Source organism: Apium graveolens, unplaced genomic scaffold, assembly GCF_009905375.1.
Source record: "Apium graveolens cultivar Ventura unplaced genomic scaffold, ASM990537v1 ctg1912, whole genome shotgun sequence".
Taxonomy (NCBI): Eukaryota; Viridiplantae; Streptophyta; class Magnoliopsida; order Apiales; family Apiaceae; genus Apium; species Apium graveolens.
In genome coordinates this window covers 35,509-50,099 of record NW_027417444.1, presented here as the reverse complement: position 1 = coordinate 50,099, position 14,591 = coordinate 35,509, and the positions used below count along the sequence as shown (strand labels likewise).

General features: G+C 38.4%; 1 non-coding gene across 1 annotated transcript; it reads right to left on the bottom strand.

Moving 5' to 3' along the window:
- Positions 1-1,844: 1,844 nt before the first annotated feature.
- On the bottom strand, positions 1,845-1,951 carry LOC141700193 (small nucleolar RNA R71). The gene has a single exon (XR_012566239.1). It is a non-coding gene; the product is annotated as a small nucleolar RNA R71 (small nucleolar RNA).
- Between the last annotated feature and the right edge of the window lie 12,640 nt (positions 1,952-14,591).

Sequence of the window (14,591 nt, the reverse complement as noted above, 5' to 3'; positions counted from 1 at the left end):
TCAGGAAGATTGCTCGAGGATTGCCATCTCAAAACATGCAAGAAAACAAGAAATCAGAACTTTTTCCAAAATGTCAGCGCGCCCGCGCTGTGCTAGCACGCGCCCGCACCAGAGAAGCAGAAGGATAGTGCGCCACGCTGATGAAGCGCGCGGCCGCACCGGGTCAAAAGCTGGGAATCCCGTTTGAAGTACAAGAATGATTTTATGGACTTCTCTTCTGATTGGGCTGCTATATAAAGACAACTTAAAGACGTTTTCATAACAGAGCTTAAGGAGAAGATATTAAGAAGACCTAGGAGCACAAATACAACCAAGGCGAAGAGGATCTAGTTTATTCTTGTGATTCTTTATTTTAAGTTGTAATCTTCGATGCTAGTTTCCTTGTTTGTTGAACCTATACTCTTGTTTAACGTACTATGATTAACTATTCATATTTATAAAGAATAAGTTTATTATACCATGCTTTCATCGGAAACCACGGTGATGATGAGTTCGGTTATGGGCTAATCGTTATCGTGGGGTTCTAGTGGATTTACTTATGGATTTCAATAGTTAATATGTTTTGACACCTTAGTGTGTGGTGATTGTATGATTTCCTAGTATTGGTTGTGCTTATTCGTTTTATGAGCGTCGTGAATTTATAAGATAGTGTGTTAATCTCTATTAAAGCGAAAGTGAATATAGGGGTTTAGAACTTGCCATGCTAGCATAGGTTCATGTATTTGATATGCATGATTCGTAGGTAAATTTAACCATCTTACTTGCCCTATGTAATCACGATAGATAACTTGTGCATTAAAGCATTATGTTGTCAAATTCTATAGACATATAGGGTCTCAATATAATTGGTGTCTATTCAGCTTCTAACTCTTTTATGGATGTCTGGTAGTAGGGTATTCGTACAATGAAAGTTGGCGTCTACTAGTTTCGTGTTATCTGATTAGTTTTCATCACCATTGCACCTATTGAATGAAGTAGTAATGAATTTAGAATTCCATGTTTGTGTTATATAAGTAAATCAACTTTTTTAATCTCTTAGTTAATTGCATGTTAGTTAATAATCTTAGTTATAAATAATCTTAACTTGTTATCATCTTAGCATTGAATAATAACCATACCATTGTTGTATAAGTACATTATTGAAATTAACCTAAACCGTTATCTATGGGAATGAACTAGAATTGATTCTATATTACTTGCGATCACGTATACTTGCGTTAATATTAGCACGTGTTTTTGTCCTAAAAAGTTTTTGGCGCCGCTGCTGGGGAACTTGGTGTTAATTTTTATTTTATGTGCTTAATATCAGTGGTCATTAAAGTTCACTGACTCAGATATTTTACTTATTTATTTTCTTGTATCTTTTTCAGGTACTCTAGAGAGCATTTATGCTAACTCGTTCTCGATCTCGAAAGAGAACACTGGATAAAGCGGAGGAAGAAGCTCTTGTTGCAATGGGTGAACCAGAAGGAAAGACAAAGGCTTTGATGGACTATTCTCATCCAAAGATCAATGATATTCAGTCTAGCAGTTTCAGACCAGCCATCGTGGCTAACACTTTTGAAATCAAGGCTAGCGCGATTCAGATGGTGCAGAACTCGGTTCAGTTTGGGGGTTCTCCGATTGAAGATCCCAATATGCATGTTAGGGATTTCATCGAGATCTGCGACACTTACAAATTCAAAAATGTTTATGAAGATGCTATTAAGTTGAGGCTTTTCCCATTTTCTCTGAGGGATAAAGCTAAGTGCTGGTTGCATTCTCTACCACCAGGCTCTATCACCAAGTAGTAAGATCTTGCTCAGAAGTTTCTCACTAAATTCTTCCCTATGGCGAAGACAGTTGTAATCAGGAATACTCTTACCCAATTTGCACAATAATCGGGAGAATCTTTGTGTGAAGCTTGGGATCATTCTAAGGACATGCTTAGAAAGTGTCATCATCATGGGATGCCTGACTGGATGATCATTAACTGCTTGTATAATGGTTTGGGTGCGACTTCTAGACCCATGCTTGATGCAGAATCAGGTGGAGCCTTATGGGCTAAGAGCTACGATGAAGCTTATGATTTGATTGAACTGATGGCTGCTAATGAATACCAGAACCCTTCTCAGAGACTAACTCAAGGCAAAGTAGCAGGTATTCTGGAGGTAGATGCAGCTATTGCTATAGCTGCTCAGCTTAAGGCTTTGATGATGAAGGTGGATTCTTTTGGCTAATTATGGAGTTAATCAGATCACTAGTGTCTGTGAGCTTTGTGATGGTGTGCATGAGACGGAGCAGTGTGCTATTTCTAGTGAATTAGCTCAGTTCATGAGCAACTTTTAGAGGTCGCAGCAACCAGTTCCAGCCACCTATCATCCCAGCAACCGCAATCATCCTAACTTCAGCTGGAGCAACACTCCGAATGCAGTGCAACAACCTTACTAGCAGTATGCAGCAAAGCAAAACAACCCTTATGGTTTTCAGCAACCATAATATGCACCAAGACAACAACTCTAACTGTAACAATCTAATAAAAAATCTGAATTGGAGGAGTTGAGGCTCATGTGCAAGAGCCAATCGGTTTCTATTAAGACCTTGGAGAATCAAATTGGGCATATTGCCAATACCTTGCTGAATCAACAACCTGGAACATTCCCTAGTGACACTAAAGTGTCAGGCAAGAAGGAAGCAAAAGAGCAGGTTAAGGCAATTATATTGAGGTCTGGGAAGGTTGCAAACCAAGAAAAAGCTCAAGTTCCAGAATCTGAAGATGTGGCTGAAGAAGAAGTGCAGAAGGAAGCAGAAGGGGAACCAAGGAAGAAAAATGTGGAACACACTCCTCCTGAGGGTAATACAGGGGAGAAAGAGATCTATCCTCCACCTCCTTTTCCTAAGAGGTTATAGAAGCAAAAGTTGGATAAGCAGTTTACGAAGTTTCTGGAGGTGTTCAAGAAACTTCATATCAACATACCTTCCGCTGAAGCTCTTGAACAGATGCCTAGCTATGCGAAGTTTATGAAAGGTATTCTCTCTCGGAAAGTGAAGCTTGATGAAATAGAGACAGTTGCTCTCATGGAGGAATGCAGTGCTGTGCTGCAACGGAAGTTGCGTTCGAAACTTAGGATCCTGAAAGCTTCACTATTCCTTGTACCATTGGAAAAATGTCATTTCACAAATGCTTATGTGACTGGGGCTAGCATCAATTTGATACCTTTGTCTATTTTCAAGAAGTTGGACTTACCTGATCCAAAGCCTACTTATATGACCTTGCAGTTAGCCGATCACCCGATCGCTCTATTACATATCCACCAGGCATTGTGGAGGATATCTTGGTCAAGATGGACAAACTAATCTTTTATACGGACCTTGTAATTCTTTATTTTGAGGAGGATAAGAAGATTCCCATAATCTTGGGAAGAGCTTTCTTGGCTACTGGTCGAACCTTGATACATGTGCAGAAGGGTGAGCTCACTATGCGAGTACTGGATCAGGATGTGACGTTCAATATTTTCAATGCCATGAAATTCCTTACTGATAATGTGGAGTGCTTAAAAGTGGAGTTGGTCGATTCTATGGTTACTTCAGAACTTGATCAAATGTTAAGGTCTAATGCCTTAGAGAAAGCCTTGTTGGGAAATTCAGATAGTGAAGATGATGAAGGTGATGAGCAATTGCAATATTAGAATGCTTCTCCTTGGAAGCGAAGGCTGGATATGCCTTTTGAATTTCTTGGATTGGAAGAGGTGAAAAATTCTCCAAAGCACCTCAAGCCATCTGTAATAACCCCAATTTTTAGAATTTTTGAAACACTAATAAATAGTAACTTTTGCTGATGATGTTGATTAAGGAAAATTATCAGATCACGCTATATAGGAGTCTGTTATAGAAATTCTAAGATCATATTAGTATTCCATAAAGTAAATGAGTGTATGTAAAGGTCGTCAGAATTCAGATTCGAAAACTTTGATTTTTCCCGAAAATTCACCAGATACCGAAAATATTGAGTATAAGGTAACATGATTAAAAGGATTTAAATTCAAGGATTATAAGAGGGGATCATAAAAGGAATATAAAATATTGATAAAGGTTAGGGGAACCTAAGTAATAAAATCACGGATACATTTCCTCGAACGACCAACGAGAACGAACGATAAGCGAATCGTATAACCATTAAGCGATTAAGAAATGCAAGAGAGATTAGTACAAAGATCAAGGCTATAAATCAAACACATAGGCAAGGAGTAAGCCAATGATGCTTCCACCACCAAACATGGATAAGTGGCAAAGAAATGAGGCCATCATTGTGACACCAAGCTTAATTATCATCCACTCACTTAATCAAGCCATTAACCACAAAATATCAACCACAATTCATTTCTCACCACATAATCAACCAAGACAAGTCAAAATACTCTCCTCCCCCTTTTTAGCAAGCTCTCCCCCCATCTTTTTTCAAGAAACCCGAGAGGAGAAAGAAATGAAAATGGAGGAAGATAAAATGCTTGTATCTTGAGTTTTCCTTGGCCATTTTGCGCGTTCTATCTATCAAATTGAAGCCCTCGAGAAGCTCTACACAATTAGGGTAACCACTATCCTCACCTTCTTGATTTCCATACCCGTTTTTAACGTTTTACAGTTCAGGGGAAAAGTGTTTCAAGAATTAACTTTGTTTTCTTGATTTTATTTTGAGGTTTTAATCATTATGAGGCTAGTTAAGGATCATCTAAGGTTTTTTAAGCATTACCCACTCTCCAAGGAAGGTATAACCTCTTTCCCTCTTTGTGTTTAAGCCATACCATGAGTTTTAAACTTGTTCTTTAAGAGTTCTTGGATGTTTGTATGATTTTAGAATAGTTATGAACTTCAAATGGAAGTTATGAGTTGTTATGTAAATGGATGATTGTGAGGAACTTGTTTTGGTGTATGATGAAGTTGAGGGGCTGTTTGGAATGTTATAATGTAGTCTGTTGATTGTTGGGTTGGTTTGGTATGGTTGTGGTCTTGTTATAAAATTTGGTAATCGCGTAAACATAGCCGTCGTAATGCTCGATTTACCTTAGACTGTTTTTGTGCTTAGCTTCAGGACCCATGAACTCACTGTAAGATTCTGAATTTTTCCATGTTTAGCTAGATCATGTCGTAAGATTCATTTTGGTTTGTGATTCGCTTAGATCCGATGTACGGTTTAGGAGAAACGACCATTTTAAGTAACGATATTTCGCGAGCGAACCATTACCCCTCGCTTTACTTTGAAACCTTTTTTAAGGCCCTTAAAAGAATAATTGGATTACAAAACAATTATGTAAGGTATATTAGGATTTTGGTAAATTATTTGCGGAAGATGCGCCTTCAAATTCATGACGGTTAATTTATTAAAATTAGTGGAGCCGAGGGTACGCGAGCGATTAACGCAAATCATTAAGCGTAGAAGCGACCATAAGCGACCGTTAGGGTATGAGTGAGTTTTGACTAGTTTCTTAAGCGACCGTGGTTTAATTATGGTTTATGTTGTTTTTCATAGGTTACCGGACCCACTCTAAGCTTAATTCTATCCGGGAACACTCAGACAAGTTTTCTACCCGTTATACTGTTGTTGTGATGTAATTATAGTGATGCATTATCTTGAGATAAGTGCATGGTTGTTATTAAAAAATCTTGCGATATATTGGACCATGTTAATATGGTATATATATGCATGTTATGAAATCTTGATATTTTATTATTAATTCAAATGCTTATAAACTGCATAATACCTATGCTAGAGATAAGTAGTAGTTGCGTATACCCTTAGTATAGGGGATCCAAAGGTGAACATTTTTCTAAACCGGGAGTCGATGTTCCTGAGTATAATATATATATATATATTTATATATATATATATTTTTCTATAACTATTAATCGAATAAGGTATATTCGATAGTTTTGAATACTAATCAAACATTGTTTTCAATTATTCAAATAAAGATTTTTACTTCCGTATAAGTACATCTTTCGATAATTATTATTCGTTTCAAGTATTATTTACAAACACTTTTACTGGATTTATTTTGATAAAAGATATTCTTTATTAGAATATTATTTAAAGAATAATATTCAGATATTCTTTGATTATTTGTAACTGATTTATTCTATTAAATCATCCTTACTCCAAACATTTTCAAAAATGGTTTCGGGTCTTCAAAATGATTTTAAAAGTTAGAGCGGATCCCAAAACTCATTTTCAGATTTAAGATCTTCCTTTCGAAGGGGACTTGAATACTCGCTCAAAAAAATCTGAGGGATCCGACTCTGTGGTGCATTTTATATTCGGAACGAGGTTGTTGTTTTGAGAAAACATTTTGATTACTTGCCCAACATTCGGGAAGTAAATCCGTCTAATTGAGTCGGCATAAGCAACATGGGCTCAGTGGGCGTCCATGAAAGAGTAAGTGGCTCAGTGAGAGTCCATCAATGCGTAAGTGGCTAAGTGGCAGTCCAACATAAGGTCCTAATACAACCAAGGTGATGACCAGTGGGGGATTCATCCATCAACTAGTAGAAAAGGTGACTTAATTGGTATCTTTGCCTGATCAGCAAGATATCAGGTTTATGCCAAAGTTTCTTCTTTCCAAAATTCTTGGGAATGACAACTCTGCTTATACTTCCATAACAGAAGAGTGTATGAAATGTATATATATATAAGTGTATACATATATCAGGACTAATGAAGTATCTCGTAACTTCATTTCTTTTGAATGATATTTTAAGGATTGAATATATTCAAGTCTTATCTTGTAGTCTCATCTATGTGATGAACTTTTGAAACTGATTATAGCTTGAACGGTGGTAGTTCGAGTAGTATTCGGAAAAGATATAAGTATATTGGAGTATCGTGTAACTTCATCTTTTCAGCTTATATCTAGTCAATGATTATCTTATGCATGATAAAGATTTTCAAAAAAACGTTGAGACAAGGTTAGATATATAGGATCACCTTGCAACAATATTTTTATACAGTTATAAACTGGAACTCTGTGTATATTACACATGTCAGAGGATTTCAAAGATTTTAAAAAGTATATATACATATATATTGATTATTTTGCGACTTGGTCGCGTTAAGATATCAAACTTGGTTTATTTTTGCTTGACCAAGACTTTCATGAGTACTATGAGAATGCTCATATATTGTTAATCATCATACATATTATTTCGGTGGGCTTTTTGCTCACCCTTGTTTTCTTCTTTCATCACACAATAACAGATAGACAAGATGAACGGGACCAAGCTCCCAATTTGCAAGCGGATAGGAAATGTTCCGCAGTTTCCTGTAGGCGTTGATGCCGCTGTCGCTGAGGTAGGATCTACCAATAGGCTAGGTTTCAACTGTTGATGTACCATACTTATGTATATTATGAATTGTACTAATGGCAAATAATATGTAAATTTATTCAAAAATTCTTTTAAGGTGTAATGGTTTATAATTGTGGAATAAAATGACTTGTGTTATTTTTGGTATTCATCTCTGAGACTATAACTTGTGGTGTGTCTGTATATTGTGGGGTCACAGTGCGCAATAGTTGGTTATTTATTAATATTAAGTGTTATTAAGGAAAATAGAATTCGTGACAACCCAGATCCTCGAACCCGGATTTGGTGGTGTTACACCATCTATTAAGGAAGCTCCTAAACTCGAGCTTAAGCCTTTTCCTGAACACTTAAGGTATGTTTTTTAGGTGATGCATCTAGTTTGCCTGTTATTATTGCATCTGACCTTTCAGGTAGTGATGAGGAAAAGCTTTTGAGAATTTTGAGAGAGTTCAAATCATAAATTGGATGGACTATAGCAGATATAAAGGGAATCAACCCTTCTTATTGCATGCATAAAATTCTGCTAGAAGAAGGAAGGAAGCCAACTGTTGAGAAACAGAGAAGGCTTAATCCGATCATGAAAGAAGTTGTGAAGAAGGAGATTTTCAAGTGGCTAGATGCAGGGATCATCTACCCTATTTCTGACAGCTCTTGGGTGAATCCAGTTCAGTGTGTGCCAAAGAAAGGAGGCATCACAGTTGTTGCTACTGAGAAGAATGAGCTCATTCCTACTCGAACAGTCACGGGGAGGAGAGTTTGCATGAATTACAGGAAGTTGAACAAATCCACAAGGAAGGATCACTTTCCTCTTCCTTTTATTGATCAGATGCTTGACAGGTTGGCTGGGCATGAGTATTATTATCTTCTAGATGGCTATTCGGGTTATAATCAGATTTGCATCGCTCCAAAAGATCAGGAAAAGACTACCTTCACTTGTCCATTTGGTACTTTTTCCTTCAGAAGAGTTTCTTTCGGTTTGTGTGGTGCACCTTCCATATTTCAGAGATGCATGATGGCTATCTTCTCTAATATGATTGGTCAGAATGTGGAGGTGTTTATGGACGATTTCTCTGTGTTCGGTCAATCTTTTGAAGAGTGCTTGCAAAATCTTGGCGTCATTTTTAAAAGGTGTGTTGAGACAAATCTGGTTCTCAACTGGGAGAAATGTCACTTCATGGTGCAACAGGGCATCATTCTTGGGCACAAGGTCTCTAGTAAAGGTCTTGAGGTGGACAAAGCTAAGGTGGGGGTCATTGAAAACCTTCCTCCACCAATTTCTATTAAGGGAGTCCGCAGCTTTCTTGGACATGCAGGTATTTATCGGCGTTTCATCAAGGACTTCTCTAAAATATCTAAACCCTTTTGCATTCTTTTAGAGAAAGATGCCCCTTTCAAGTTTGATGATGAGTGCCTCACTGCTTTTGAGATCTTAAAGAAGAGTTTAATCATGGCACTTGTCATAACTGCACCTGATTGGAATGAACCTTTTGAAATGATGTGCGATGCAAGTGACTATGTAGTTGGAGCAGTTTTTGGGCAAAGGAAGAACAATATATTTTATGTGGTCTATTATGCTAGTATGACCCTCAATGGTGATCAACTGAACTACACTACTACTAAAAAAGAACTCTTAGCCATTGTCTACGGTTTTCAGAAGTTTCGATCTTATTTGCTTGGGATGAAGATGACAGTTTTCACTGATCATAGTGCTATTCGCTATCTCGTCTCGAAGAAGGACTCGAAACCTAAATTGATTCGATGGGTTCTTTTACTTCAAGAGTTTGAGTTGGAGATCAAGGATAGGAAAGGCACTGAGAATCAAGTCATTGATCATCTATCTTGGTTAGAAGATCTGAGTGCAAATTCACATGATAAGATATTGATAAATGAGTTTTTTCCTGATGAGCAGTTGTTTGGGGTGCAAGAGGAAGAACCGTGATTCGCAAATATTGTGAACTATCTTGTGAGCAATATTTTGCCTCCAGACTTGTCTTCTGATCAAAGGAAGAAGTTTCTTCATGAGGTAAAGTGGTACATGTGGGATGATCCATTTTTGTTTAGGCAAGGAGCTGACCAAATCATCATGAGATGTATTCCGTACAGCGAAATGGAGGGTATCTTGTGAGACTGTCATTCGACTGTTTATGGAGGCCACTATAATGGATAGAAGACAATAGCTTGTATCCTTCAAGGAGGATTCTTCTGGCCTACATTATTTAAGGATGTGCATCAGTTCATTTTGAAGTGTGATTGCTGTCAACGTGTGGGTAATATGTCCAAGAGGGATGAGATGCCTCTTAATGTGCTTCTCGAGGTTGAGGTCTTCGATGTTTGGGGAATTGACTTCATAGGGCCATTTGTCTCATCTTACAATAATCAGTATATCTTGTTGGCGGTTGATTATGTCTCGAAATGGGTTGAGGTCAAGGCTTTGCCGACGAATGATGCTAAGGTAGTGCTTAATTTTCTTCACAAGAAGATATTCACAAGATTTGGGACTCCACAAGTCATAATCTGTGACACAAGGGATCGCATTTCTGTAATCGCAAGTTTACTGCTATGATGCAGCGATATAATGTGAATCATCATATTGCTACAGCCTATCATCCTCAGACTAATGGTCAAGTTGAGGTATCTAACAGAGAGATCAAGCGTATTCTAGAGAAAGTTGTATGTCCATCAAGGAAGGATTGGTCTTTGAAGCTGGATAAAGCTATTTGGACATATCACACAGCATACATGACTCCGCTAGGCATGTTACCGTTTGGGCGTATCGCACAGCATACAAGACTCCGCTAGGCATGTTACCGTTTCAGTTGTTTTATGGTATATGATGCCATTTTCCTGGGGAGCTCGAGCATAAAGCGTATTGGGCTTTGAAGAAGTTAAATCTTGATATGGATGCAGCTGGAAAGAAGAAGATGCTTTAATTGAATGAACTTGATGAGTTTCGACTTCAAGCGTATGTGAACAACAAAATGTATAAGGAAAAAGTCAAGAGGTGGCACGATAGGGGTCTAGTGCTCAAATCATTTGTGTCGTGGTAACAAGTTCTTTTGTTCAACTCTCATCTCCGTCTTTTTTCCTGGAAAATAGAAGTCGAGGGGGTCAGGGCCGTTTGTTATCAAAACTGTGTTTCCACATGGAGCGGTGAAGATTTCTGAGAATGATCCAGACCAAGCGTTCAAGGTGAATGGACAGAGGTTGAAGCATTACTATGGAGATACGGCAAACCGTGAGGTGGTTAGTGCCGTTTTATTGTCAACTTGATCTCGGGATTCTACGTCAAGCTAATGACATAAACCAAGAACTTCTTGGGAGTAACCCAAGTTTGTTTACATTAGTAGATAGAGGAAGAAGAAAATAAGAAGAAAACTACAAAAAAATTAGAAAAAAAGAAAAAATTCAGTGTCAACTATAGAAGCATGGCGCACCCGCTCTGAGAACCGGGGCAGCCGCGCTGTAAGTACAGTAGCATGGCGCTCCCGCGCTGGTATGCGGAACAGCCGCACTGGTTTTCCAGAAGCACAGTGCGCCCACGCTGCCAGGCGGGGCGGCCGCGTGGCTCCTTGGACCTAAAAAAAAATAATCATAAAAATGGCAAATGAAATACAAAATCAAATCTTTACCGAATTTCCCTCTCCCACCTTCCATATTTTCCTTCCAAATCAGTTCTAATCACCCCATTACTCCCATTATTCCTATAATCCATTCCCACTTCTATTCGAAACCTAATTCTATTCCTATATATATACACACACTTATACACAATCTTCTCAATCACTTCTCATTTCTCAAACACACAAATCTCTCTTAAACACATCTTTTCTCTCAAACTTATTCGAATTCAATGGCACCCAATAGACAACGAACCCAAGTTAGCAGCAGCACCACCGATTCTTTAAGTATTGGAGGTGTGAGGCCTAGGTTTTCTACTCTGGAGGCTGAAGCGGAGTATACGAGGTTGTTGTCGAAGCCGATAGCCAAGGAGAGAGGATTTCTTCCATCGAGGAGGGATGGTAAGTTGCTTGAGATAATTCTGGAGATGGGTTGGGTTGCTTTTTATGAGACACTCGCTGTTGTGTCCATGAGTGTGGTTCGCGAGTTTTACGCGAATGCGAAGGCAGATAAGAATGGTTTTACGGTGGTGAGGGGGTTGACTGTGGATTACAGTGCCGAGGCTCTTCGTCGAGTGATAAGTCAGCCCGCGAGACAGCCGAGTCAGGATGATTGGTTGACAAAGACCGGCAAGGATTTTAACTTGGATTTGATTGTTGCTATGTTATGTGTTCCTGAGACTCATTGGAAGTTCAAGATGGGCACAAACGAGTATGCCACTTTCCCTGCCTCGTGCATGAATAGGTATGCCCGTACATGGAACTCTTTTATTTGTGCTAACATTATGCCTCCATTACATGTGCATGAGGTTATGGTGGACCGGGAAAAGCTGTTGTGGGGTATTCTGCAGGATAATTATATGGACTTGGGGTCTGTGATTTATTAGGGTATTTTGAGGTTTCTACGAGGGAACACTACGGTATCTATTCCGTATGCATTGATTGTGACAAAGTTGTGTATGGCTGTTGGAGTTTATTGGCTAGCACACGAGCAGCTGCAGATGCATAGTGCTCCGATTAATAGTTCGACGATAGCAGTGATGCAAGAATGGGGAGGAGGTAAGCCGGATGTGAAGGGACTTGGTTACTACTATGACCACTTGCCAGGTGGCCGTCCGACTGATCAGACATATGCTGGTGGTACGACTCAGGCGAGCAGAGCAACATGGAGAGCTCCGTTGGGCGAGCCCGGTCCTTCACAATAGCAGCAACAGCAGTATGATGTTGAGGATAGTGCTGGTTGGGTTCAGCACAGTATATGTGCTTGATGAGGAGGATGGATGTGATGCATGACATCCATAGTAGGTTTGCATATGATCTCACCCAGGCGTTGGGGACTCCATTCAGAGCTACAGGAGTTGATATCCAGTGGCCAGTTTTTGGTGAGGACTCTGTGTACCCGCCTCCTGACACTCCTGACACTCCACCCGTTGAGGGTGATGCACCTGATTCCTTACTATTACCTTCACTGAAGATAATGAATATTTTAAGCTTGGGGGTGGTAGTTAAGGAATGTATGTTTGTGTGAGTCCATATAGTTTGCATATTCATGATAGTTGAGTTCATATACTTTCATATTTGTCATGTCATGTAGTTTTTTTTATTTTACTATATTTTATTTTATTTTGCATGTTAGTATGTTGCATATAGTTTCATGCATGTGCATTATAACATAATCCCTTAAGTTTGTTTTTTCGATTAATTTGTGATATTGATGCAAGTGTAGTGATGTCGTATATAGTGATGTTAAGTCCTGTCGAGTTGATTTGCATGCTAGAAGTAATAAAATTTCACTAAGTCTTATAGGTTGCTTGAGTGCTAGATCATGATCATGGTTTGTTTGTTTGTCGAGGTTTAATCACTTGTTTATATTTAAAATTTAGGATACTCTCTTAATGGAAATATAACATGGATATTTAAAAAAATTGGAGAAAAACATTAGATTTCATTGCTAGTTGTTGTGGCTAGGTGTCAAATGGCTAGTAGCCGGCTCATATTTATATGAGTAGTCTAGAATTGAACGAGATGGAGCGAAACACACTCATTCAGAAAGAGAAAAAATATAGAAAAAAGAAAAAAAAGAGAAAAAATATATGTGTTGATGCACAATTGATCATGACTGGGCTCTTTAATACTCGAGTTATTAAGTTCTTAGGGGACTTTGTGCCTAGTGACCTAAGGCTTTTATAGTCTGGGATCCACTAACCTAACGTTCGCTACATGGGTATTATTGCATAAGTCTTTTGTGAATCTCACTCATTGCACAGTCAAATAAGCATATTTGTGTTGTTATGTGTTATGTATAAGAGCATGAATCCAGGTAATAACTCTAATATAAACATTGAAGTGTTGTCAGTCATTTTAAGTTTAGATTTTATTCTATTTATAACCTTGTGATTGCCGTGGTGAGTAGTGAGTCATGATTATTGATCTAGTTGCGATAGTATATCTGTTAAGCATTGCACACATGCACGTTTCTGGCTTGTAAGTTGATTTGTGGGATTTGATTGATCTTTGTTTGAATAATTGCATTTGTTGAGATGTTGCTCATCGGTTGGTTTAGTTAAACAAAGGGGATCGTTGCATTCATGTAGTTGTATTCATACATTTTTATTTCATGTTCTTTGAGTCTGTTTATGTTTGAGGATAAGCATCAGTTCAAGTTTGGGAGTGTGTTAAGTGGCATTTATGTCCACTTAAAATGCTTGATAAAGGCTTGATTTCGTGTTTTGTACTCAAGTTGTTTATGCTTTTGATGCGTTTTTGTAGTATTTTGCATTTCAGGCATAAATAAGGGATCAAGGAGGTTTAACATTGCCTTGGTGCTAAATTTGTGTTAGGATGGTGCTCAGGAAGATTGCTTAAGGATTGTCATCTCAAACCATGCAAGAAAACTAGAAATCAGAACTTTTTCCAGAATGTCAATGCGCTCACGCTGTGCTAGCGCGCGCCCGCGCTATGCTAGTGCACGCCCGCGCTAGAAAAGCAGAAGGACAGCACGCCCACGCTGATAAAGCGCGTGGCCGCGTCGGGTCGAAAGCTGAGAATCCTGTTTCAAGTACAAGAGTGATTTTATGGACTTCTCTTCTGATTGGGCTGCTATATAAAGACAACTTAAAGACGTTTTCATAACGGAGCTTAAGGAGAAGACATCAAAAAGACCTAGGAGCACAAATACAACCAAGGCGACGAGGATCTAGTTTATTCTTGTGATTCTTTGGTTTAAGTTGTAATATTGGATGCTAGTTTCCTTGTTTGTTGAACCTATACTCTTGTTTAACGTACTTTGATTAATTATTCAGTTTTATAAAGAATTAGTTTATTATACCATGCTTTCATCGGAAACCACGATGATGATGAGTTCGGTTATGGGCTAATCATTATCGTGGGGTTGTAGTGGGTTTACTTATGGATTTCAGTAGTTAATATGTTTTGATACCTTAGTGTGTGATGATTGTATGATTTCCTAGTATTGGTTGTGCTTATTCGTCTTATGAGTGTCGCAAATTTATAAGATAATTGTTGTGGATATGTTGTGAACTTGATGATTTCATTAACAAAACACCTTGGTAGATTTTACTTAGTGAAAAATGTAGCACTCGACGGATAATGATTATAGTCCCGACGGATAACTCAATA